Genomic DNA, 26,400 nt, shown 5'->3' with positions numbered 1-26,400 from the left:
CTTCAGCAAATATTGCTTTAAAAGTCTGGGAAAAGTCAGAGCCACACACCTTCCCTGGTGCTTGGGGAGAGCCCAGCAAACATGAAAAAAAAAATTATATAGAAGAGCCTGGCCCACATTCCCAATTAAATTCCATTTTCCTGCCACTTGAATGCTAAATTTGAGTCCCCAGACACATTCCCTTGGCAATAATATGGGGAAGAAGAAATTGAGAGTGTGATTTTTGGGACATGCAAACAAGCCAGGAATTATTTCTGCACAGCACCAGAAAAATCAAAATGCAAAAGGTGAAATACATTAACTTGAATCTCATTAAAACCACCCCCTTTTAAATCACATCTAACACAAGCTCAGTATATTTTAATGTCTGTGTGGGCCTAATGTTAAAAAGATTGTGCAGATGTTTTAAAATGTGAGTGGGGAATATAAAACCAGTGCCTTTTACAGACTCATAAATCAAATTCTTGTGTTCCAACAGAGCTTTGGTTAAAAGCTCCTGCTCTGGGTTTTAGTCACAACAATTCCCAGAATCCTAAAAACCTTTAAGTGCTGCTTCATGTACAAAACCTTCTGGTTTTCTGAGTTTCCAATCTCTGTTATGTCTGGGAAAGCCATTAGGAAATTCTCACTGTCAGGGATTCACGTTTTAAAAATGCTTCAGCATCTCCCAAAAAGTCTCCTCTGAGGGAGCCAAATTCCTGCTGTGTCTGAGCATCCTCCCCAGCCCTGCAAATGTCTCAGCTGGGAAATGTGCAGGGGGTTTTTATCCTTTGCCACTGTCTCAGAGCCTCAAAATGATATTTGTGGATTTTCTGTCTTTTCTCTCCTTCAAGGGTAACAGGGATGTGCTCACAGACAGGACAACATTTGCTTTTTTTTTTTTTTCCCAGGAATATTTTAATTTCATTTAATTTCTGTTTCTCCCATTGGAAACAGCACTTTGTGATGCATCCTCCAAAATATTTTTGGGCATGCAGGATGGCTTTTCTTGAAATTCCACTTTTCTGGTTATTTAAACAGGTTCTTTTCCAGGTTATTTAAAATCCTGACCCAGGTACACACCCATGGTTGCTCAAGGAAAACCAGGTGAGGTTTGTTTTTTTTTCCTCCTACACAGAGCCCTCAAAAACTTCTGGTATCAGAAAGAATTATGAAAAAGGGGGATGAAAGTCTAAAGGTGGGTTGTTCAAAATCAGTTTGGCTTTAAACTGTTAGAGTATTTGGGAGAGAATAATATTTGGTAATATTTGGCTTTGATTTGCTACATTAGAAACTCAGCAGCTCCAGCATTTTTAAGGAAAAAAAAACCAAATGTACAACAGCATTTGTTAAACCCTTCAGACTCGTGCATGCAAACTAAGAAAAGGCAGATGCAGAAATTAAATATTTTTGAAACTCTCTGCAAATGTTCCTTGCACCAGAAGGATTCTGCTCCACCAAAACCAGGATCCTGGAAGCCAAATGAAGATGGAAGGTCCATGGCAGGGCAAAAGTCCCTAAAATACAAATAGAGGGAAATCCCAAATCAAACCTGACCAACCCAAAACTCACTCTGAAGCACCATTTAAAACTTCTTCCTCTTTTCTGCCCTCTCAGCCAATTTAGTTTCAGGTTTCCCAACCTCTTAGAAACCCAGTGAAAATTCAGATATATGAGCACATGCTGTTTGTATTCCACAGGAATTCTCTCAGCAAATGCACATTTTATTTAATTATTCATTACTGTGTTTATTTCATGCTTTTATTGACAGTGATCTCATCACATGCTGTTTACCCCAAACCAGGATTAGTGATTTCCCTTGGGTTTTTCTGTTGGATCTAGGCTGTGTTGTGGTTGTAAAATTCTGTTTTAAATCAAGGCCAGGAGGGCAGAGGATGGAAATTTTCACCAAAAGTGAAAGCTCTGAAAAGCAGCCAGCTTCATTAGTGCCATGCTAATATCACCAGATATGAAATATTTCCATTTTCAGCCCTGCAGCTCTGAAAAGCAGCAGAGGCCAAGCCCTGGAGTGTGGTGTGAACAGAGCCTGCCCCTCTCCTGTGCCTTCCCAAGGCACTTGCAGAACTTCTCTGAATTTCATGACCTGCCACCAATGTGGGAAGAAGTTTCTCAGCCCTCTCAGACAGATAATTTGCCATCTTCATTGATTTTTAATAATTTAATAATTTTTAATTTCAATTTATTTGCCGTTTTCGTTGTCCTGACTCTAATGGCACACAAACACAAAATCACTTTTTTTTTTTTTTTTTTTTCTGTATTACCTGCTCTTTCCAGCCTGGTTTTCCTTTGGGTACACACCAGGCTGCTCTAATGACCAATTTTTCACAGTCTGACCTTTAAAGGTCACAACCCCTCTGCAATGAGCAGGGGTATCCTTAACTAAGTTTTTATAGCTTATAAATGTGTGCCTGATTGTCCTTCACCCCAATTTCTGCTGTAATAACTTTCAATGCCACAATTCCTGGGGTTTACAACCAATTATGATATCCTTGTATATTGAAGCACTTCCCTGCTAAACCAAGCTCAACTTCCTTGGAGGGAAAGGAAAGAAGCCACCATGGAAAGTTTCCAACAATAACCTGATTTTTCTGTAATTACTTTTTCCTCCCAATTAAAAACCAGCTTGATTGCTCAGGCTGGGGCTGAAGGGGCATTCCAGTTTGTAAGTGATTTACACAGACAATTTGTTTTTATTCCTGCCTTAATGATCTTTTTCCTTCCTTGATGTCCTGCTGGCAGTTTGGGGATGGAAGATGGGATGGGGATTCTCTGGAAAAGAGCCAGAACCTTCCCAGCAGAGCAGCACAACTCCAGGAACTGAGCTCAGGAGTTTCCTGAGATTGCAGAAAAACTTCCAGGGAAATCATCCTGGGAAAAACCTTGGGGTTCTGTGCAGGACACAGCCAGAGAAAAAATATTAACATTAAAAAATATTATTTTAAATTATTATTATTATTATTATCAGTATTATCAGTATCATTATCATTAGTGAAATTATTATTAAAATTATTATCATTATCATTATTATCATTACCACATTGAAATTATTAGTGAAAATATTATATTATTATTATCATTATTGAAATTATTAGTGACATTATTATCATTATCATTATCGTTATTGAAATTAATAGTGAAAATATTATTATAAATTATTATCATTATCCAAATTATTAGTGAAATTATTATTAAAATTATTATTATCATTACCATTATTATTATTATCATTATTGTTATTGAAATTATTAGTGAAAATATTATTATAATTTATTATTATCATTATTGAAATTATTATTTAAATTATTATCATTATTGTTATTGAAATTATTAGTGAAAATATTATTATAAATTATTATCATCATTATCATTATTGAAATTATTAGTGAAAGTATTATTATTTAAATTATTATTATCATTATCATCATTATTGAAATTATTGGTGAAACTATTATTATTAAAATTATCATTATCATTATTATTATTATTATTATTATTAGTGAAACTATTGACAACATGGAGGTGTGGAGGTGTGGCGGAATTTTGGAAATTGAGAGTTTTAATTTTTTTGTGTTAACAAGTACTGATTTAAAAAGAAAAAAGATTGGTTTTGATTTAAGGTCGAAAAAATAATAATGAATAATAAAATAAAATTAACAAACACCTAAATCCAAACAAAAAATTCCATCTCTGATCCATTCAATCCCAACCCTAATGCAGGAACGGCTCATGAAGAAACCTCTGGGGACTCTTTATGTATCCACTGCAGAATTCCTGAGATAATTCCAGAGGTTTTGTACCCCAGTGCTGATCACTGAATAATTCCTGAGATAATTTCAGAGTTTTTGTACCCCAGTGCTGAACACTGGATAATTCCTGAGATAATTCCAGAGTTTTTGTACCCCACTGCTGATCACTGAAAAATTCCTGAGATAATTCCAAAGTTTTTGTACCCCACTGCTGAAAACAAGCCCAATAACCACTGCACAACTCCTGAGATAATTCCAAAGGAACTGTCTGCACCCCACTGCTGATCACTGGACAATTCCAGAGATAATTCTGAAGGAATTGTCTGTACCACACTGCTATCACTGAATAATTCCAGAGATAATTCTGAAGGAATTGTCTGTACCCCAGTGCTGACCACTGGATAATTCCTGAGATAATTCCAAAGGAGTTGTTTGTACCCCAGTGCTGATCACTGGATAATTCCTGAGATAATTCCAAAGGAGTTGTTTGTACCCCACTGCTGTTGCACCTCCAGGACCCACTGATGCTCCTCAGCAAGGCAATCCCACATTTCCCAGATCTTTAGGAAAAAGCAAACATGGATTTATCACAACAGCACCCAGATTTCTGATGATGCCTTAGATTTTTAGTAAAAAACAAACCCAAACAACCAACCAGCTGAGGTCTGGCAAAGCCAAGACTGGTGAGGAACATTCTCAACACATCCTTGCTGCAAATTAGTACAGAAATGAAACGAGGTGCTGATTTAGCCAGGAAATCAGTGCCAGCCCTGGCAATGCCCAGCTCTGTCACATCCCCCCAACAGAGAGCTGGGAGCAGCTCCCCCAAACCCCTGAGCTGGACTCCAGATGTTCCTCCTGAGCTGCATTCCAGATGTTCCTCCTGAGTTGAGCTCCAGATGTTCCTCCTGAGCTGTTCCATTCTCACCTCTCAGCACATGGAGACTCCAGCCCAGCTCTCTCTCTGTGCTGGGCAGCACTGACTGAGTAAAACTCCTCATCCCCTACAACATCCCCACCATAAAATCAGATTTTGGGTTGGAAGGGACCTTAAGGATCATCCCATGGCTACCCCTGCCACCAACACATGGAGGTCACCTGGCCCCAGAGAGGGAACAAGCAGCAAAATTCCTTTGGAACAGCAAAAATTCTTTTAGGACAGAGGAACAAAATCCCTTTAGGACAGAGGAGCAGCAAAATTTCTGTAAGACAGAGGAGCAGCAAAATTCCCCTAGGACAGAAGGGTAGCAAAATTCCTTTGGGACAGAGGAGGAACAAAATTCCTTTGGGACAGAGGAGCAGCAAAATTCCTTTAGGACAGAGGAACAAAATCCCTTCAGTCCAGCCCCATCCTGCAGTGGAGCTGAGCTGCCCAGAAGCTGTGAGGACATTCCCAGCTCCTCCCAAGGACCAACCCCAACTTTCCCTGAGAAGAACAAACTGAAATGGTGGCACCTCTAACACTCAAGCTGCTTTCAAAAGAAATGTCCCCACCATGCAGATCCCTTCCAAAACCCCTCCAGAGGTGCTGACTACGTGCTCAACATCTGCTGTGAGAAGGGCAGAGCACCTGAACCCCCAGAGCTGGCAGTCATGTGCTTCCTGTGGTGGCTTTGCACTTTGGTAAGACTTTTCTGATGGTTTGCCTTTTTCTTTTTTTGTTTGTTAATTTTTTGTTGTTGTTGGTTGGGTTTTTTTTCTTTTTTTAATGTGGTGAGAAGATATTGTTAAAGTTCACTCTGAAGGGCTCACAGTTTAAAATGAGCCTCAAACAAAAACAAAACTTCACCAGTTTTGTTCACCTGTTAAGAGCAAACCACCAACAAAAATATCCCCCAACTAAGAAACATTCTTGCTATAATAGGGTTGAAAACCATGAAATTACATAATAAATTTAGTATTTACTACTGACATCAAGAGAAATTTGATCTTCAAAACCCCTCTCTGTGCTCTTGGCTCCTCTTCCATTAAAATCCTGCTCTAATGCTGGTACCCCCCATCTCTATTTAGTCACAAATGTGCATAAGATCTTGTCAGGTTCAGTGGATAATATGGATTTTTCCAACCCAAAAAATTCCCAGGTACAGTAATTGGGCTGCACTGGTTTGGTGTGCATAGAAAAAAAATGTTTTCAGTTTAGCAAAGTGGGTGCAGAGTGAGCAGCTCAAGCACTTCATGGTGCCCAAGGAAGAACCAAATGCCACTGAGATAATTTTTAATACAAGTGGGAAATACAGTTATTTATTGCCCATCTGTTGGGATAAACACATAGCAATTTTTAAATATATTTTTGTTTTATAAACTGATCACCAGAGAACACCTGTATTCATGGCTGGCTGTAAAGACATTTTCCCCCCTTAGCCAGAGGAAGTGGGACAATTGTGTGAACCCAAATGAGGTTTGCAAGTGTGGATGAGAAATGATTCACATCTGCATCTCAACTCATCTCTTCAAACTGCAGATTCAAATCTGGGGGAGTGAACTCTCCCCCAGGATATGCTTTGGTTTGTTGCAACTGCTTTTCTATTTTCAGGCTTTAATGAATCCTCATATTGCCTACTCTGAATTCTTCTATTGCCACCTCCAAAAAGAGGAGCTGAGCCCTAAACACCACCTGGGAAACGACAAAGAAATGATGTGGTTCAGATCTCCCTGAATTGTTTTTCTCTGATCCCAGCTGCAACAAAGATTGGGAAAAAAAACCACTTTTAATTTCTCCCAGCTGAAGGCTCTTTTCTTCCCAAAAATCAAACCCAAGGAAACTTGAACCAGAAGCCAATCAGTGAGAGCCAAACGAAGCTTTCAGAAAGTTGTCTCAATAAACAACTCGAGCTCTGCCAAAACCCAGGATCCTTGTGCCTCCCTTTGGTGGCCAAAAGCAGAACTCTGGCTCCTCTGGGACACTAAGGACACTTTTCCCAAGGATTCTCCTGCAGAATAAGAGCAGCTGCAGTTGAAGCTTTATCTGAGAGCCGCCAGAGGAACACCCACTCGTTTGTGTGCTATCAGTTTTATCTCCCTGTGTTTGAGCTCTGCCACCAGCAGCAGGAAGGAACCTGTAAATCCAGTCCTGTCCTCCAGCACCACCCCCTAACACACTTCAGTGCTTCCAGACACCCCACACACCATTACAGATTTATATTTCCCACCAGTCGTTTTCAGCCATGAATTTTCAGTGGCCAGTTTAACTGTGGATGCTCTGGAGGAGCTGCTAAAATTCAGAGTTTGCTGGTGGGAGTCTCCTGTCAACCAGGAGCTGTAGCAACCCAAATATTTACCCTCCATTCATTCAATCTCCTGGACAAACACACCCACTATTTTTAACTAGCTGGCTAAATAGGAGTAAATTTGACATGTTTGTATCTGAGAATTGTGTCAACACTGGTTCAAAGGTGGTGAGACACGTGAGTGGCTTCAGTGTACAATGATGAGCAGTGGGACTTTGTTTTCCTTTCCTTAGGGAGTCCTGCTGGGTTTGAAAATGTGTCCTGCAGCTTGCACAGTTCTCTGTCTAACTGAGGGTTTGTCCCAAAGGTGCCTTGGCACCCATCCCACTCTGCCACACTCCACACCTGGCACAGATCTCACCCCAAACAATTCCAGCCCGGCACCAACTGTCCAGCCCTAGAGAGCCTCACACCTCCTCCAGGTTAACAATCCAAATAAACTCTTCTATGCAGTTCTGCTAGGGCTGAATCACCTCGTGTTTATTTACAATTCACTCATCTCTCTCTTTTTAGAAAACACTTGCTTTTAGAAAATATTTGCTTGTGGCAAATTAGAAATTTCGAAAGCATTTCTGCAGTGGCTGCCACTAACTCCAGGTGGTCTTTAACTCCAGATTCATCATCTGTGAGTTTTACACCACGCAGGAAAGCTGAAAAAAACACCAACTTTGAACATATACTCTGTATTTCAGGATTCAAAGTCAAAAATGATGAGAGGAATATCAACTCCTGCCTTTCAAGGAGTTTATCTGCATTCCCAGCATTGCCTGTATGAAAACTGACAGCAGCTCCATTTCTTGTTTTGGCAAGAGCAGCTTCATCAAAGTTTATGGCCAGTTAATTTTCCAGGCCAGTTATGATTTTATTTCAGCTCTCCAGAAGCCCAGAGCAGCAGTCATGTCCCAGCTGCACTGTGCCTCCCTCTCCCAGGAGCAGTCCTGGATGCAGGACCACATCCCTGCTGCTGGAGAGATCTTTGGGCTTTGCTCCCCCAGGATCTCAGCCACAAAAGCCACAGGGCAGCCCCTGCTCCCAGGAGCTGATAACAGGAGTTATCTCAGCTCCCACAGCTCCAGTTTATCCCCATCCTAAAGTGAGGCTGGGCAGAGTTAAAGGAATGAAGCAGGGATTTATTAAAAACCCTTCCAAGGATTCACCCTGGGCAGTGCCAGAGCTGTGGCTACACCCGAGATGGACCCAAATCAGGAGTTTCACACTTTTATAAGTGTGGGTCCATTTCCATTCTGGGGTTCACTGTTCCAGGCTCTGCAGTCCCACCCTCCCAGATTCTCTCCTCAATTCCCTGGTTGCATTTTTGGGGCTGGAGCTGCAGGGTGTCCTTGGTTCTGGGCTGGGAAAGGATTGTTCTGTGTGCCTGGGCTGGGAGGAGAGCCTGGAACACTTTACATGAAATTCAGAGTTATACACTAAAGCAGTGCAGAATCTGGAAATGATGAAAGCTCAAACTTAATGGCATCACAAGCCCTCAACATCTGCTCTGCAGAGCTGTGACCCCACTCACCCTTCCCAGCTCCAGTGCCAACACAAACTCAAAGAATTTGGTTGTGCAGCAAGGAATGTTTGAAAATAAAAAAAAAGTGCAAAGTTCCCCAACTCACAGCTACAATCCCTAACAGCAAATCCACGAGCCACTCTTGCACCTTGCCTGGTGCCAGGCCAAGCCCTCCCTCAGCAGCAGTAAACAGGAAGCCACCACTGAACTCGGTGACAGAGGCACCCCAAGCACCCTGCTCGGCTTCCTCCTGCTCAGACACAGCTGGAACAGCTGGAGACAGGAGAACAGCTCTGCCTGGCAAGGACAGAGCCAGGGCTGGGCCCTCCTGCCCATCAGGGTGAGTGGACACTGCAAACAGGGCTCTGGGATTTGTTTAATCCATCGTGGCTAAAAACTCAGAATGTTTTATTCAGATATTAAACCACAGCCCTTTGGAGACAAAATTCCACCTGGTGAGCTCAAAAACCACCTCTAGGTACTACCAAGCTGCTCCTGCTGGTTTTAGAGTCCAGTTTATCCCTGTCTCTCCAGGCAATCCTGTGAGCACCACACTGCAGCACTTGTGGAAGCACCAAGCACAAGAATTACGCCCATAAAGCTGAAAAAACCTTTTTCTGCCCTTAAAAGCTCAGAGAAAACAGGACTGAAGCCATCACTCCCAATCAATTAAAGGAGCTGCTGCCATGGAAAGTGGCTTTGAGAGCTCACTACAGCTCTTAACTACCTTTCCTGTAAAGAGCTTAGTACAGTAAATGTGAGTAAGCAAATATTAAAAATAGCTAAGCTGGGCCACTCGTGTTCAATGGCTTCTTGCACTGAGTCAGATGGGGGTGACTCATGCCAAGGCTCATCCCAAATCCCTCCTGCCCTGTCTGCTCTCCCAGCCTGGCCCTGGCAGCTGCTGCTCCACACCCTGGCCACCACTCAGCAGCTCCAGGACAAGAGGGGTCATAAAAACAGCACAAAAAACTCATCAGGATTTGCTGCTCCTTCTTCCAGCCTTCAAGGATCGTTTTGGGAAAGATCATTCGTGAGTTTATGCTATTAAAGTATTAAAAGTATTAAAAAGTATTTAAAAATACCTGAAATTAGGGGTTGTCATGCTAAAATCACTCTCCAGAAGTTTAACAGGCAACTTCCAAATATTTGGTTTCAGAAAATAATTTCTTACCCTCTCCCCCTTAACTGTAGCCATGCTGAGCTACTGAGTTGCCCTCTAAAATATTGAATTACTGAGTTCCCCTCTAAAATACTGAATTACTGAGTTCCCCTCTAAAAAACTGAATTACTGAGATGTCCTCTAAAACATTAAATTATTGAGTTGCCCTCTAAAATACTCAATTACTGAGTTGCCCTCTAAAATATTGAATTACTGAGATTTCCTCTAAAAAACTGAATTACTGAGTTGCCCTCTAAAATATTGAATTACTGAGATTTCCTCTAAAATACTGAATTACTGAGTTGCCCTCTAAAATATTGAATTACTGAGATTCCTCTAAAATACTGAATTACTGAGTTGCCCTCCAAGGCCATCCCCAGAAATCCCAAAGTTGGGATCACCACTTTCTGAATGCAGGATCTCTGCCCTTTGCTGTTTGATCCCCACAAAAATCAGAAAAACCCCTCTTTGTCTTATTTACAGGAACTGGTGGTCACATTCAGGGAATTTCCACTGAGTTTAATTTGTAATTTTTAGACTTTTGACTGTACATTTACCATGGAAACAGAACAGAAAAACCTTTGAAGAAATCTTCATGACGGATGTAAAGCTTAATCAAGATTAATTATGCTGATCAGGTATCAGTGATATATAGATTATCTACATTAGAGGTGGTAATAAGTGATCCTGTATATTTTATATACACAAGTAGGTCTCCAGAACTATTTATGTGCTTAAAAAAATCATATAAACAAAATCTTTGGCAGAACTGCAGTGATATTGACCCAGTGATTAAATGATAAATAATTCAATTGTGATCTCATGCCTCATAAAGAAATGGCAAAGGGAGGAAAGGAGGCCAGTGGTAGCAAAGCACAGAGTTAATGTTGCAATCATATAATTAATCCTCACATAAATCTTTCAAAAGTTATGCCAAGTTCTCATTGCATCTTCTTCTCTCACTGCCAGAAATAACAACAGTATCTTCTGGGGTTGAGTGGGTTTTTTTTGGACATCAAGGGGAAAAAACACAAGAGGAAAAAATCCCAAAACTTTTAGGAAAAATCCTTCATATCTTATGGAATATTATACTTGCACTACTCTATTAGATACCTATGAATCAATCATTAATTTTTTCCTTTCCATTAGATTGTGCCAGCACAAAAAAATACCATTTTCTGCTCTTTTTTTTTTTTTCCCCAGAAAAAGCACAACATCACTAATTTGGGTGAAGTTTTCACCTTAACTCAGAAAAAAAGAGAGAGCAGATAAATGTTAAGCCCAGCCTAACTCAATTATCAACTACTCAAACCAATTTGTCTGTGTCCAAAACGAACAAAACTCAGCAGCAACAAAGTCCCAGCTCAAACTGTCAAGTCACAAAAACAGGAACTGGGCTCTAGAACTGGGGTTTTGTGTTTCCCCTTTTGAACTTGATACCAGAACTAACAGCACATTTTGTGCCTCACAGACCATGAGACACGAAATTTTCTCAATTTTTTTTTTTTTTTTGGAAGGGGGGAGGGTAAATTTAGAATTCATTATTTGTTGCAAAAATTTGGTTTTAATTTTAACTGAGCTGTGAGCGTAGCTTCACACCCCCTCTGGATTTTTTTTTTTTTTTAATTCCTACAAATGAGAAAACAGAGGAGTGAACACAGCTGGAAAAGGATTGCAAGGGAAATTTGTGAATCCCACAGGCAGGAAATTTGGAAAGATAGAGGGAAAGACACAAAAGAGGAGAGAGACAAGTCTGAAGAAGTTCAAATCACAAATCACACCTCTCCCCTTTTTATCCAGTGATGAACTGGTTGTTTGCACTCACAATTCCAAAGCCTGGATTTCCAGCCCAAAATCCATGGAAAAATGAATTTTCTGAAGCATCTGGACATTCCCTGCTTGGCTCCAAAGCTGCAGCCAATTTACAAATCCAGTGCAGCTATTCTGGGCAATAAATATTTAACTGCAGTGGGCAGCACTTCCCAAAAATTCCACTGTAAAGCACATGGAATCCTGGTGGAAATAATGAGAAATGAAAGAAGGAGGTGCCCTGTGCGTGCACAAAACTGAGGACATCACAGCCCTTATCTGCTTAAAAATTGTACAAACCAAAGTCTTTGCCAGAACTGCAGTGGTATTGACCCAATAATTCAATAATCAATAGTTTGTGATGCTCGTGCCTTAAAAGAGATCATAAAGAAACAGCAAAGGGAAGAAAAAAATTTTTTTTCTGGCCTTAGAAACAACTCAGAAATCGAATTACAAGTTATTATGCAGGAATCTGAAGAATAAAACCTCCAATTTCATCTTGTTGTTGGCTCATCTCTCACAAAAACTAGCAATCCCACATCAGGCATTTCCCTAATTTACAGAAACCTCTGGATTTTTGGGAGGTTCAGAAACCACTGCCCTGTCACTGTAATTACCAGAGTGTTGTTATCCCATGAGAACTGTCTCAAAATGCATCAGCACTTAAAAAAAAAAAAAATCTTGAATAGTTTCAGGATTGAAAGACCTGAGAGAATATTTTAGTACACATTAAATAAATATTTATTAAGGACATGAAGCAGATCTCTGTGTTGAAAGGTTAATCAGAGACTTCAGACAAAAGTCACAGAAATCAGTTTTAGGAAAAAGAAAAAAATCTGTAATTCCTGCAGTAATGTGGATGTACACACTTCTTAGGGAATTTGAGAATTACCACAGAGGGCAAATACCTGATTTTCAAATCAAAATATTGCCCTGGGTGTCACAACCTGGAGATCTGGCCACAACCAAGCTGCATTTCTGCCTTGGTATTTATGTCACAAAGTCAAATTGGTTCATTTCTCAAATGGAAAGTCACTTAAATTATATTTAGCCAGCAATAAAAAACTCAGTATTTATTTTTATGTATGTGGCTTTTGTGCACACACAGTGGTTATCTTTATAGAAAAGATTATTTGCAATTAAAAACTGCCTGCTGCAGCTCTGCACACAATTCCATGTTGCCATGTAAATAGAAAAAAAGAAGTAATTTTCCTCATTCTTACAGGGAAATAAACTCAACCAATCCATCAGTGCACAATCTATTTTTGTGCCCCTTCAGTGCTCGCTGTACAATCTGACATTTCAGTGGAACAAGACATGCAGACAACACTCTCATGAGCAAATTCACCTGAATTGACACAAAAAACCCCACAATCCTGTTCTACAAAATCAGCACGAGGAGAATTCCATTCCCAAGAGAGAGAAATTTGCATTTCCTCATTAATCAGAGCAAGAAGACTAATTACACTTAGAACACTTGCTCTGTACATTTTTATTTTGATGGTATTAAAAGCCTTGATTTATTAAGTGTTAAACACTCCAAAAATACCATCCCACTTCTTATTTTTGTCTCAAGGAATGTAGAGCTAGTGGATTGTGACCAGAAGTCACAAAAATCAGGGCAAAGGACTTCATTGAGGCTGCTTCAAACTCTGTTTTCTGCCAATTCTCATCACATGCTTGGCCTGGAAGGATGGAATGGTTTGGATTGGGAAGGACCCATGGGCAGGGGCACTTCCCCCAAAAGAAAAATGCCTCTGGAAAAGCCACCCTGCCATTTCAGCTGGGAATGATGAAAGTTTAATTGAGAATTACAGAAGCCAAAGCCACGGTTTTAAAATCTTGTGAATTCTTTGCTGTCTCTGTAATACAGATGGGGCAAGAGAAGAGAATTCCAGATATTCCAAGAACAGCCATTCCCTGCTAGTTATCAACAGGATTGAAACACACACATTAATCTGGCAATAAACCCAATTATAAATTAAAAATGGATGTCTGAGGTTTAACTGTATTAAAAATTATTTATTACTAAAGTGTTGCATGAAAGATGTTCCTGCCTCTTCATGAGAGGACTGGTGTACAAATATTTATTTTCTTAAGCATAAGATGACATTCTGTCTTATTAAAAACACATTCTGGTCAAATTACAATTTTTCTCTTCCTAAAGCCAGAGCCTTTGACTTAGAACAAGACCACAGCTACAAAAAGAAAGAGGAAAAAACACAATTATTGCATAATTAATTGGCCTGACCCCCCATTATTCATGCTTACAGATAAAAATCCCACCCTGGTTTATATTTTTAGGTCCCAGCTCCAGGAAACAATCAGGATCAAATGCAAATGGAAGCAGGAAGACAAACTGAGCTGGAAACTGAGAAAATGATGTGAGGCTCAGCAGGAAAACTCCGAGCAGAGCCAAGTCCTCAACACAATTCTGAGTCACCAGTTCTGCTGAAGAGCACCCAGCACCCTGGGCTCCTCCAGAGCAGCCAGCTCAAACTCCCAAAAATGAACTTTTCCTTCCTATTCCCATTTTCCAGCTCACCCCTGACTCTGGGTGAGGCTGATGGGGAGAAAAGGGAATGACCCCATTTAAATCCATTTTATAATTTCATTATGGAGCAGAGTCCTTGCTCTCTACAGAGGCATGGACTAGCCCTATCCTTAAAGCCTGATTCTAAACTAAACCTTAAAAAATTCAGCTCTATTAACACAGAGATATAACATAAAAAGCTGCTTCTTAAGCCTTTGGTTGGGGTTTCACAAATTAAACATCTCTCTTTCAGGCTGTGCCCTCCCAATGAGTACAGACATGTGGGAAAAGTTTTACAGGACCATAAATGTGTATTTGTTCAAAAGATAAGCATCATTCTGTCAGTTTTCCCTGCTAATTAACCACACCCAACTTTCCCTGTCTCTAGAACTGAGCAACACCAGGTTTTAATAAATAATTACCCTGAAATGCCTGGGAAAGCTGCTCATCTCCACTGATTTTGAAAACTTCTAAACCATACTGAAGAATTTTTTTTTAAAGGTTAACTTGGTGATTAGAACATCCACTAAAACATTTCTAAAATTGTGAGTAGATGTACAACAGAGCCTGGTGAAGGTGTCCCTGCTTTACTGGTGGTTGTCAGAGTTTATTGGTTAAACAAAGGAATTTTGAGTGATCATGTGCACATCTGCCAGCTGGCCTGGCCCTAAATGCAGAACTACTGCAGATTAAAGAGCTTCCAAAATGTGAGCTGAAACAGGCAGCAAATCTTCTTTTCCCTGGTTTTGGCTGGAAAACGTTGTGGTTTTCACAAAACCCTTTGCAATATCAGCAAAATTATCAGGAAGAGTGGTTTGCATCTCAGCTGTATTTCAAAGGCTGAACTCGCCACAGAGCTTGGAGAAATCCAGGTTTTTATGTAATAATTTCAGCGATGGGCAGAGATTTGTGTGTGCAAAGCTGAGCTTTTACAGAACTCAGGGGCCAAAAGGGAGCCAGCAGAGTGTGCACACAAACAAGCACAGCAATTTAACTGCTAATTAAACCTCATCAAGCACTTAAGTAACAAGGACACAGCAGATCGAACAAGTCCTGAGGAATTTGTTCATCAGGCAAAGCACGAAGCAAAGTCAATGAGGGTTTGTCAAGAGGTGAAGGATAAAGATTTATAGGCTGGCAGGTCCTGCCTTGGTCATATAAAATTAATATTTCAAGTACAGTGAGAGAGGGTGGTTCTATAGGAACAGGAAATGATGCACAGGCTGTGGTGTGAGTGTGGGGAGGAGAATTCTGTGCACAATTCTGTGCACAACTCTGTGCCTGATGGAGCTAAACTGCTCCACCTCAACCTTGGTGTTCCTCACTCAGGATTTTCCCAGCCTCAAGGATGCCCCTCCTGCCTCCACACCCACCATGAGCCAAGGAAAATATTGGTTTCTTTTCCACTTAATTCAACAGCAAACTCCTAAGGACACGGTGTGAGTAAAGCTGGAGGTAGCACACTTTGAACTGCGAGGTAAACATCCCAATAAAGGGTGAAGAGTTAATCACAGCCCAGTTAATCTGATCAGCACCTCAGCTTTAGGTGTTTTAAGGCTGTGCTGGCACACTCAGGATTTAAAAGCTGCCTTCCTTCTAAGCCAAGCCTGTTTGCTGATGTATCTTGCTTATATATCTGGAGCTGGCTGAGTTGTCAGTCACATGTGCAGGAAGCTGTAAGGACTGTAAAACCCACAGGATTTTTTTTTTAATTTTTTTTAACTTGGCAGAAGATGGCTGTTGTGTGGTAAAAAGGAGCTCTGAGCCAGTCCCTCTGTGTCCTTTCACTTACCCTGTGGGGCTTTGACATCCAAATCAAAGCCAGGCTCTCTGCTAATCCACCCCACCACTACAGGAAAGTTGTTCAAGGCCATGAATTCCTCCTGAAGCAATTGTTGGTGTAGAATAACAGCAAGTTGATTTTTTTCCACGTGGTAAAACAAAGGATTCCAGGGGAGAATTCCAGCTGGGAAAGCTCAATTTGCATCTCCATGGGGGTTTGTTCTGTGCCATCAATAAACAACCTCCACGCTCCCCTCAGGACAATGAGCACAAACTTCCTTGGCAATGAATTGTTATGATCCCAGCAAAAATCAGGGATCACACAGGTTCCTTTCCCTGAGTTCCTACTCTTTGTCACCTTGTCTTTAGAGCCTGGGGTTATTAACAGACTTCTACAAATCAATACCCAAATAAAAGACATTTAAGCCAAGCCCTGAGGTTTCTAATAGGAAAGTTCCAGGGTTATAACTCTATTTCAGAAGCACCTGGTGCCCATCACAACCTGCAGAGCCCAAAGACTTTTCCCTCAGGAGCACTGGAAGGTAAAGTGCTAAATCTGGGAATTGCAGCTGTTGTTTCATTACCAAAATCAAATGCACCTTTCAGTATTAAGAACTAGAAAGAAGGGTAGAAGAAAAAAACAACAGAATTTAATATAAATGCAATACAAATCAAGAGCAAAGAGGCAAGCAGTGAATTTGTAATCCTTTTTCTTTTTCAGAGGGAGGGTAATTCCTGTAGCACAGAGTGACAGAGCTGTGACAACAGGCTGACACAAAGGTGTGATACTCCCTGACCTCTGGTCCTTTATGAACTTTTAAACTCTCAGCCCCAGCAATTTCAAAATTCTCAGTGCCTGCTTTGCTGTACTTTGAGGAAAAGTGAAATACAGAGGTGTCCAGGAAGTGAAAGGTTATTTCTTGTGCATCCTCAGTAAACACGAAACGCTGAGCGCACAAGGAAACATCACACAAAGTGACCTGCAAATGCCACTTCCAGCTGCTTTGGATGCAAAACCTCAGCACTGAGGGTGAGGTTTTTGTCCCCTTTTTTTCCATGCAGGAGGCCACCAGCTTGAGAGAAGAGGTGAGAGTTTGACAAGAAAAACAACTCATGCAAAATAGATTTAAATACAAAAGAGTGAGCCTAATGCAGCACTTAGGGCGCTACCTAAAATATTTTTTTCTTTTTCCCTTAAACATCTGATGCTCTACACTAATTTATCTTCCTGAAAAGACTCAAACAGAACAATCCACACAAACAAAAAAACCTGCTTTGCATTTGTTATCATATTTCAGTGAAATCCAGAGCCAGGTATTTATGGATGGCAAGCACCAGGAAGTCATTTAGTCTGTCCAAGTGCCAAGCTTTTTAAGGTTTTTGTTTAATGTTTCTCTCCGTGCTGCTGGTGGCTCAAAATGAACATAAAAGTCACCTCTGCCAAATTAATTTCTTGAAAATCTGAGTCCACACACAAACAAATTGTGCTCCCTCTCCTCCCTACTGTCCCAGTCATGGACTGAGCACTGTCTGCTCCATTTTCCTCATCTAAAAAAAAAAAAGTGGAAGTTTTAGATCTGTCCTTTTCCTGACAAACAAGGTGTTAAGGGCTTTTCCCAGATTTCCTAAGCTGAACAACAATTTTTTCCTGTTCCAAATGACATCAGTCAATATTAGTTCAGTGCCAGCTCCCAGCCAAGAAAATGAAGTGCTTTCAAAGATTTGAAGTGAAAGACCAATAAACTCATTTTGAGAGAATATGCACCACATTGAAGGGTGATTGTTAAGAGTACCACTAATACAATTCAATATTTCAATATCCTGCTAAACTCCAGCTGGGCCCCCTGATGAGCAAGACAAATTCCACTCAGTCTTGGAATAGCTGGAAGGGACAGGAAACACTCAAGGAACAGTCTAAACAGCACTTGGAGTCCAAAACTGCTAAAAATTTGAACTATGTTCACATTCTGGGGCCTCAACAAGCCAAAGCCCCTCTCAGATCCATTCTATAAATAAGGGAGGAATCTGCAAATTCCTTTTAGGAGTTTTCTCCTGGAAGGAGGAAAAACAGTTGTCAGATTTTGTGTTCAAAGAGAATTATGCCTTTGGGAACTGGGGCCAAACTCTTGACTCAGAGTAAATCCCAAATGCTTCAAAATTCAGAGAAAACTGCATTAAAGCCTGGATTAACTCCCTTTATTAGCAGAGCCTCCCTTAAGCAGCAGGTCTGCTTCAAAGGAGCACCAGTAAAATCTATCATAAAGCAAAGCTACCAGATAAATGGATTTATGACAGCTGAGTTCTTCCAAAGCAAATCCCCCAGTAAAGGCTCCTTCTTGCTATTTCCAGAAAACTGTTTGCAACCAGATCCAAGCAGGACCAAGAGACACCAAACCACTTTAAAATGACAATTTTCCTACTCTCTGTTTATTTCCACCTTACTCTGCAGGTTGGTTCCTTCTCAGATAAAAACTCTTTTTCTTTATCTCAGATAAAAACTCTCCACAATTCAGGATCATGCATAAATCCTCTGCTTTTCCCTCAACTTCCAGTTCTTTTCCATTATTTCCTAGATCACCTTTTACATACCAGAGTGGGGGAGAAGGAAATCTAGAATAAATTCAACAGAATAATTTTCTGTGCCAGCAGTTTCAAGGCATAATCACAATGACATCACATGCAGAGAATGATATTAATACCTCTGCTATCAAACCTCCCACACTGTGCAAAAGGCATTATTGATATGCAGAGGGAACTGCTCTAGACTTTACTTTTCCATGTCGAGACTGCTCTCCCAGTTTCCTGTAGCTCAATTTTTCTGTCAGTTATGCAACTTATGTTACATTTATATAACCAGTTCGAGGAAAAAAAAAAACAAAACCAAGAATTACTCCAGCTAGTAAAACTGTCTGCAGTTTTAGAAAGCCTTTCAGCATGAAGAAAATGGTCAGGGCATGTTCCTTAAAAATCCACCTGTCTGCAACAGGCCAGGACATTAAAACCACTGAATTGTACTTCCTCCTCTCCACTTTCAGTCGAGAGAAACTGCAGCCATTTTGCCCAAGAAAATCATCAGCAACTTCTTCTTCCAGTAGTTTTCAGCACTGTTTCAGCTTTTTGGAAGGATCAAAAGCAAATCCTGGATGGGAGCCCCAAAGTGCTGCTAAAAAAATCAAGAGAGAAAACAACCCCCTTCATCTGTCACTTCATGTCCTGCATGGAAACTACAGCAAGAGATGCAAGTGGCAATTTAGCTGCCAAAACCCCAAAATGCCGATTTTTTTAAAGCTCCTTTTTCCTTCTTGATGAGGTTCAAGCATTTCTTTCTCACCCTGCCAGCAAAACCGAGCAGTATCAGCCCATGAAAAGCTTTATTGCAGGCAGGCTTTCAGCATTAACTGCCTGAATTATGTGCTTGAACTGTAAAAGCTATTTTCTATCAATTTAGCAAGTGTTTGCCATCACCAATACCTGAAACCTAATTGCATTTTAAGTGCTTCAAAGATCTGGAGCGACTCAATGTGTTTACAGGAATAATGTCTGAATTGCAAACTGCCAGCCAGGCTGAAAAAGAACAACGTGAGTATTGCCAGATTTTCACCCAGAAGAAAACATTTTATCGTTTTTAATTGCTGTTGGACACGAGACAAATCGGGAACCGAGCCCCAACTCGGTGCTCCCTCCATAATCCGGCTTCTCAAGCTCCTTTCTGGGTCAGAAATTCTCACAACAACCCTTTTCACACCTCGATTAAACCAGTCCTAAGGGTTTGCTTTTATGTGTGAAAGCTCTGGCCTCTCCAAACAATGCAAACACCTTCCTCTTTATGGAATCAGAGCAGCTCCTTCTGCTGCAATTCACACCCAACACGAGGATTATCTGTCTGGCTGCTGGGTTTTTAACCTCCCTTCCTCATTTTGAGCCTCTTCCTCGTGCCCAGATCAGAAAGTGTCAAGGCACCTGAGGCCAGTTCTGTCCAAGAAAAAGATGTTTCACCTCCAAATCCAGGGAGCAGGGGAGGAACGTGGTGGGAAGGAGGTGAAGCTGTCAGGATGCTACCTGTGAAAACAGATTTTTTCCCCTCCACACAAAAAAGGGAAGCTGATTTCTCTGAATTCTGTCTTTATTTGCAAGACTAAACCACCACAGAAATGTCTGTCTAAACTTCCTGAATTTATACCACTTGTAAGAACCCTGCCTTACTTCCAGCCCCGAAGAAGTAAGGCAAAAGAATTATTAAACTTTGGTTTAATTAACTCATGAGTTAAAAAGGAATATTTATTTTACCCCTGAGTGACTGTTCAGCTTTTTGCTTTGCAGCTGATACAGGTTTGCTTTTCAAAGTTTTTGCATTAAATATTCCTGATTGTTTTTCAACTAAAATCACTGAACAGACAATTTGAACGTTCACAGTTCAACATTTACAGAAGCTACCTCTCAAAAAAGGAACACTTTGCAATTAATTCTGAACTCACTGTGCAGTGCACAACCTTCAGGAGTTCACAAACTTTAAAATTGTCTCCGTTTTGTGTTTATATTCTTGTGCAAGTTTAAACTCGCTCACTCTGGCTTTTTATAAGCTTTTCACACCACCTTTCTCAAAGGATACACTGTGCCACCAGGCTTTGGGACAGCCTGCAGATACTGTGACACCTAGATAAATAACATATTTAACAACTGAATCACTACAAACGTCCTGACGAAACTATTTGTAGCATCTGCCTGCCATGACAAACTTCGAACATCTCAAGCCTGACGGGTTTGCTGGCTCAGCCAGAGCAGTGTGTCCTGAGCTGGCCCCACATTTCAGAGCACCTGTCCTGGTATCACCTAACACAGACCCAGATCAAGGTGCAACTTCCTGTGTGTTTTATTAAAAACAAGTGCCAGGAGGAAATGCCTCCCAGGCCCCTTATAAGGGCAAAACTGAACTTGATACAGAGCTCCAGCAGTGAATAAAGCTGTACCAAAGTACACCCACTCCACTGGGAAATAAAACTCTAGGGAATCGTCCCCAAGCAAAACTGAGCTCACAGGAGTTTGGTTTAAACACTGACACGACTCTGAATTATTTCCAATGAAAGAATCACCAAAAAAATCCTCAAGTTTTCTCGCACTGTGCATTCTAGACATGCTCAAAGTATGATTTCCCATTGCTAATCCTTTGGGCACACAGTGCATCCTCCTAGGCACAGGATCAGCGTGTTTGAACAGAGCTGGATCCATCCTCTCCTGCCACACCGAGTTGTGTTTCCACCCTCAATCTACATTATTAACAGCAGGCTTGATGTGCTTCAGACTCATCCTGGTTCTCCCCATACATGGATTTTAAAAACCCCAATTCAACACGATTATAGAATCACAGATTGGTTCAGAAGATCGATTTAGCTCCAACTCTTTGCCCATTATCCAACACAGAGCAGAATTACGTTTTAGGTACCTGGAGGTGCACAGCCAGCACACCTTGCCCGCTGCCAGGTTCCCTGTTCCGCATCCCTGGGTGTGCTTTGGGGTGCTAGATACCCAGCCCCAAGTGTCACCTGCCTCCCGTGGGGTGACAGATGTCCCCAAGTGTCCCTATGCCATACAGAGAGCAGCTGCCAGACCGACAGCTGGACACCGCCAACCGCCCCGAGCGGCACAGAGAGCTCACCCACGGGCTCCGGGGGATTTTTAACTCCTCCAAACCCACCCGCGGCCGGAGCCGGAGCTGTTTCACTGCCGTTCCTCCAGGGGCTGTGACAGCGCTGCCCGCAGCCCCGGCTCAGGGGCAGCTCCATCCGCAGCCCCGGCTCAGGGGCAGCTCTACCCGCATTCCCTCAGACAGACGGACCCAGCAGCTCCGCACCCGCTCGGATCAGGAGGTTCCGCACCGGCCCCTCCGTGCTCAGGGCACCGCGGCCGCCGGCAGAGCCTCCCCGGGCCCGGCGCCCTCCCCGCCCTCCCCGGCCGGCCCCACTCACCGCTGCCGTGGTGCCCGGCGGGGCGGCCCGGGGCGGGCTGGCCGGGCCGGGCGGTGCGGACACGATGCGGACACGATGCGGACACGGTGCGGACACGATGCGGACACGGTGCGGACACGATGCGGACACGGTGCGGACACGGTGCGGACACGGTGCGGACACGGCAGAGCCCGGCTCGGTGCGGGGCCAGCGGCGCAGTGCGGGCCGGCCCGCGGCGCTCGGCGGCGGAGAGCGGAGGGCGGCGGTCCCGGCCCGGCGCAGCCGCAGCGGAGCATGCGCGGGCCGCGCGCCCGGCACCGCCCCGGGGAGGCGCCTGGGCCGCGCCTGAGGCACCGCGGGGAGCGGAGCGGGCCGGGGTGGGAACGGGAATGGGCCCTACCGAACTGAACCGAACCGAACCGAACCGAACCGGGGCTGGGAACGGGAACGAGCCCTTCCGAACTGAACCGGGCCGGGGGTGGGAGTGGGAACGGGAACGGGCCCTTCCGAACCGAACCGGGCCGGGCCGGGCCGGGCCGGGGCTGGGAGTGGAAACGGGAACGGCCCCTTCTGACTCGAACTGGGTGTGGGAACGGGCCCTTCCGAACCGGGCCGGGGGTGGGAACGGGAATGGGCCCTTCCGAACCGGGCCGGGAGTGGGAACGGCCCCTTCCGAACTGAACCGGGCTGGGCACGGCCCCTTCCAACCCGAACCGGGCCGGGACTCTGTGCTCACCCCTGTCACTGCACGGGACAGAACCGGGCCAGGACTCTGTGCTGGCCTCTGTCACTGTACGGGACAGAACCGGGCCAGGACTCTGTGCTGGCCTCTGTCACTGTACGGGACAGAACCGGGCCAGGACTCTGTGCTGGCCTCTGTCACTGCACGGGACAGAACCGGGCCAGGACTCTGTGCCCGCCCCTGTCACTGTACGGGACAGAACCGGGTCAGGACTCTGTGCTGGCCCCTGTCACTGTATGGGACAGAACCGGGCCAGGACTCTGTGCTGGTCTCTGTCACCGCTCGGGACAGAACCGGGCCGGGACTCTGTGCTGGTCTCTGTCACTGTACAGGACAGAACCGGGCCGGGACTCTGTGCTGGCCCCTGTCACTGTACGGGACAGAACCGGGCCAGGACTCTGTGCCCGCCCCTGTCACCGCTCGGGACAGAACCGGGCCGGGACTCTGTGCTCACCCCTGTCACCGCTCGGGACAGAACCGGGCCAGGACTCTGTGCTGGTCTCTGTCACCACTCGGGACAGAACCGGGCCGGGACTCTGTGCTGGCCCCTGTCACTGTACGGGACAGAACCGGGCCGGGACTCTGTGCTGGCCCCTCACTGCACGGGACAGAACCGGGCCGGGACTCTGTGCTGGCCCCTCACTGCACGGGACAGAACCGGGCCGGGACTCTGTGCCCGCCCCTGTCACTGCTCGGGCAGGGCTGGAGCCGCCGGTTCTTCCCCACCCCAGGCCGGGCTGTGGCTGTCGCCTCCGCGGATGCCCGGAGTTTGTCACGGTGCGGTTTGAGCTACAGAATAATCACACAATCGTTGAGGTTGGAAAAGCCCTGCGAGAGCATCGAGTCCAAGCAGTCACCCAGCCCAGCGCTGAGTGCCACATCCAGCCCTTCCTTGGACACCTCCAGGGATGGGCACTCCAAACCTCCCTGGGCAGCTCCTGCCAAGGAGAAATTCCTCCTGCTGCCCAAAAAACCAGCCTTGGCACAGTTTAACACCATCTCCTCTTGTCCTGTTGCTGGTTAGAGAAGAGGCCGACCCCCACCTGGCTACAACCTCGTGTCAGGTGTGTTTGCATCATCTTTCACAAAGCCACAATCTCGTTTCCATTCTCACACCGATGTGAACGAGCCAGTGTAAACAACCCGCTGATGTGAGATGCTCACAATCCTCCCGTCTGCACAGAAAAGAAACCAGTTTCTTCACTGCGGTTTCAAACTCTTGTCAAAGTCACAGGAAACTGCACAAGTGGAAGTAAAACGAGTAAGAGAATGATTCAGTTCAATGAAATCATTCGCCCCTGCTTCCCACACACTACACGTATCTGGCATTTTCTTCTGACAGAAGAGTAAATCTGCTGCTGCCTTTTGGGGGAATTGTCCTAAAAGATGAATAGGTCATTAAAAAAAACCCATTCTGATAAAAGTTTCCCCTCCATGCAGCTCAGACCAAGCGCACTGACATCATTTTATCGAGGTTTTCTGGTAGCACCAGGTGTGAAAGGCCCCTCGCTGCTCTGAAGTGTTTACACAGCACTGCACTTGCTGTGCCTCAGCAATCCCGAGTTTTCTCCTTTTTCTCCAGGAAATCCACCTGGGAGCAGCTGGGAGCCAGGTGCTGCTGGCCAGGGAGTGCACGAGTCCAGCTGGTTGGAATTTATCCACTGAAGAAATAATCTTTGATTCCATTTTTCCCCTCTCCCAAGAGGAATCAAGCCAGCCTTTCCCCACCTGTTTCCACAGCTAGCAGGGAACCAGCAGGATTTGGATGATTTTGGATGATTTTGGATGATTTTGGATGATTTTGCAGAATTTGCATGATTTTGTAGCATGTTAACCTTTTTCCCAGCCACATGCCCACTGGGTCTGGGTTAACCATGCACTGTGGGGAAGCTCTGGAGCCTCTCCCTCTTTCCATCACTCTGCTGATCTCAGGATTAGAAAAAAAACCTGAGGCTGGAAGAAGAAAGGTTAAACAGTGCAAATCATGGAATGGTCTGGATTGGACGGGACGTTAAAAATCCCAAAAATGTCACACCCTGCCACTTCCCACCCCCCTAGGCTGCTCCAAGCCCCGTCCAGCCTGGATTTGGATGCTTCCAGGGATCCAGGGGCAGCCACAGCTTCTCTGGGCACCACTGGAACCCTCACCTCCCTCACAGGGAAGGATTTCTGTGTGGATATTCCCAGGCCTGACCTCTCCTTGTTCCCTTCTGCCCACATTTTATCTGCAGGAGCTGCTTCCAACAATTCTCTTTCCTTCTCACCATGCCTTGATCAGGATAAAATCAGTTTTCCTGGTGCATTTTCCTGCTGAAAACCACACCAGACCTGCATTATTTATGCAGGCAGGACTCGATGCTGCAAAGGTCCTGAAATCCTGGAGCTGCCCAGCTGAGGTTGTGACCAAGGATTGCATAAGGGGCTTAGCCTGGGAGGAGAGCAGCTTTACCTCTCCTCCACCTAAATCCATGCCCAGAGCTCAGGATCACGTCCAGGAATGACCCAGGCTCCAAAGTCCTTCAGCCAGGGTTAAATTCTCACACACCTCACTTAAAAACAAACAAACAAACAAACAACAAAATAAAAACCAAACCAGGGGCTGAGCTGCTCTGGCATTTGGATTTCACTGAAATTGTGTGTTCAGCCTCCCAGCCCTGTCTGCTGTGTGAGCTTTTGCCTTCTTTTCCTTGATTTTGGGACACTGCTGATTTCTGTTGGTTGTTCTGTGACACGAAACTGGGATGAAATCAATGTGCTTCTAAAAATTCCTCCAAGAACTATGTTAATAACAGGGGGAGATTTCCATCCCATACCCATAACTGTCTGTGTTTACCACAACATTCCAGCCTATGGGAAGGGTGTCATTTTGTATTAAAACTCTTAAAGAAGTTTTCTCTAAGGAATTAATCATCTGTGTTTGTGGCTGACTTTGTTTCTTGCTTAGAAAGAGGATTGCAAAGAGCTGCAGAAAAGTAAATAAATAAAAATAAATCTTATTTTTTCCCTCTAAGTACTAGGTGGCACATCTGGAGAATTATTTTATATCTCACATCCTTTTTTATTTTGCAAATTCTAGGATGCACTGATATTCTCCACCAAAAAAAAGAGGCAAAATACAGAAGATGAGATCTGTGTTGGTATTTGTGATTTAAAAATCAAACTAAATTCCAACAAATTCCCTTTTGTAGCCTTCTTTAAAGAAGGGATAGGGATGGATGCATTACTTGATTTCAAGCTTCACCTGTCCCTCTGAAATGGGATATTTCCACTCTACTTTAAACAGTTTAAATGTTTTAAGTTTTTTTTCCCCCTTGTATGTCAAGGTACAACGAGGGGCAGACGGTAAAGTGCTTTAAATCACTGATGGCATCAGCTTGGGATTGACAGGACTTTGATATAAAGGTGATTTAACACCCTCTAAGTGGTTCCAGTTTGTCATTGATTTGTTCCTGGCAGTAACTCTGGGGTCTGGTTCTCCTCACTCGTATCAGCAAAATTCGGGAGGATGCAAAGAAGTCAGAGGTGCTGGGAGCTGAGTAAAAGGAGATGTAAAATTCCTTAACCTGGGTAGGATTTGAAAGCATTCTGAGAACAGCTCTGTGCTCAGAAACGATTCTATCAATGAGATTTTTGGTTCTGTCCGGGCTGGAGGATGGGGAGCAGCCAGGAGGAGCAGCAGGAAGGGGTGACCCAGCCAAAGCCACCCTTTGGGGGGACTCCTGCACCCCATCCCCACGGAGCACCCCTGCAAAAATAAACACCCAAGTGCACAAATTCTTTACATCTGATCTGGTGCTGAATTTATCTTCGGCTTCCTGTGCTCACGGAACATGCGTGAAACCCCGCTGCTGACACGGCTTTCAGAGGGCTCTGCTTGGAAAAGCGAGAGAATTTATTTTGAGACACAGGGAAGGTGTGAATTGCTTCCGAGTAATTAACTACTT

General features: G+C 43.8%; 1 protein-coding gene across 1 annotated transcript in view; it reads right to left on the bottom strand.

Moving 5' to 3' along the window:
* Window positions 1–21,814, bottom strand: part of LOC117000055 (tyrosine-protein kinase JAK1-like) — a 52,455-nt gene extending 30,641 nt beyond the window's left edge. The window contains exon 1 of the mRNA XM_033067402.2: window positions 21,736–21,814. The gene's annotated coding sequence lies outside the window, so the exon portion shown is untranslated. The remainder of the gene's footprint in view (window positions 1–21,735) is intronic.
* Between the last annotated feature and the right edge of the window lie 4,586 nt (window positions 21,815–26,400).

Source organism: Catharus ustulatus, chromosome 9 (assembly GCF_009819885.2).
Source record: "Catharus ustulatus isolate bCatUst1 chromosome 9, bCatUst1.pri.v2, whole genome shotgun sequence".
NCBI lineage: Eukaryota > Metazoa > Chordata > Aves > Passeriformes > Turdidae > Catharus > Catharus ustulatus.
The sequence above is the reverse complement of the archived record's forward strand: the minus strand, read 5'-3'. Positions and strand labels throughout refer to the sequence as shown.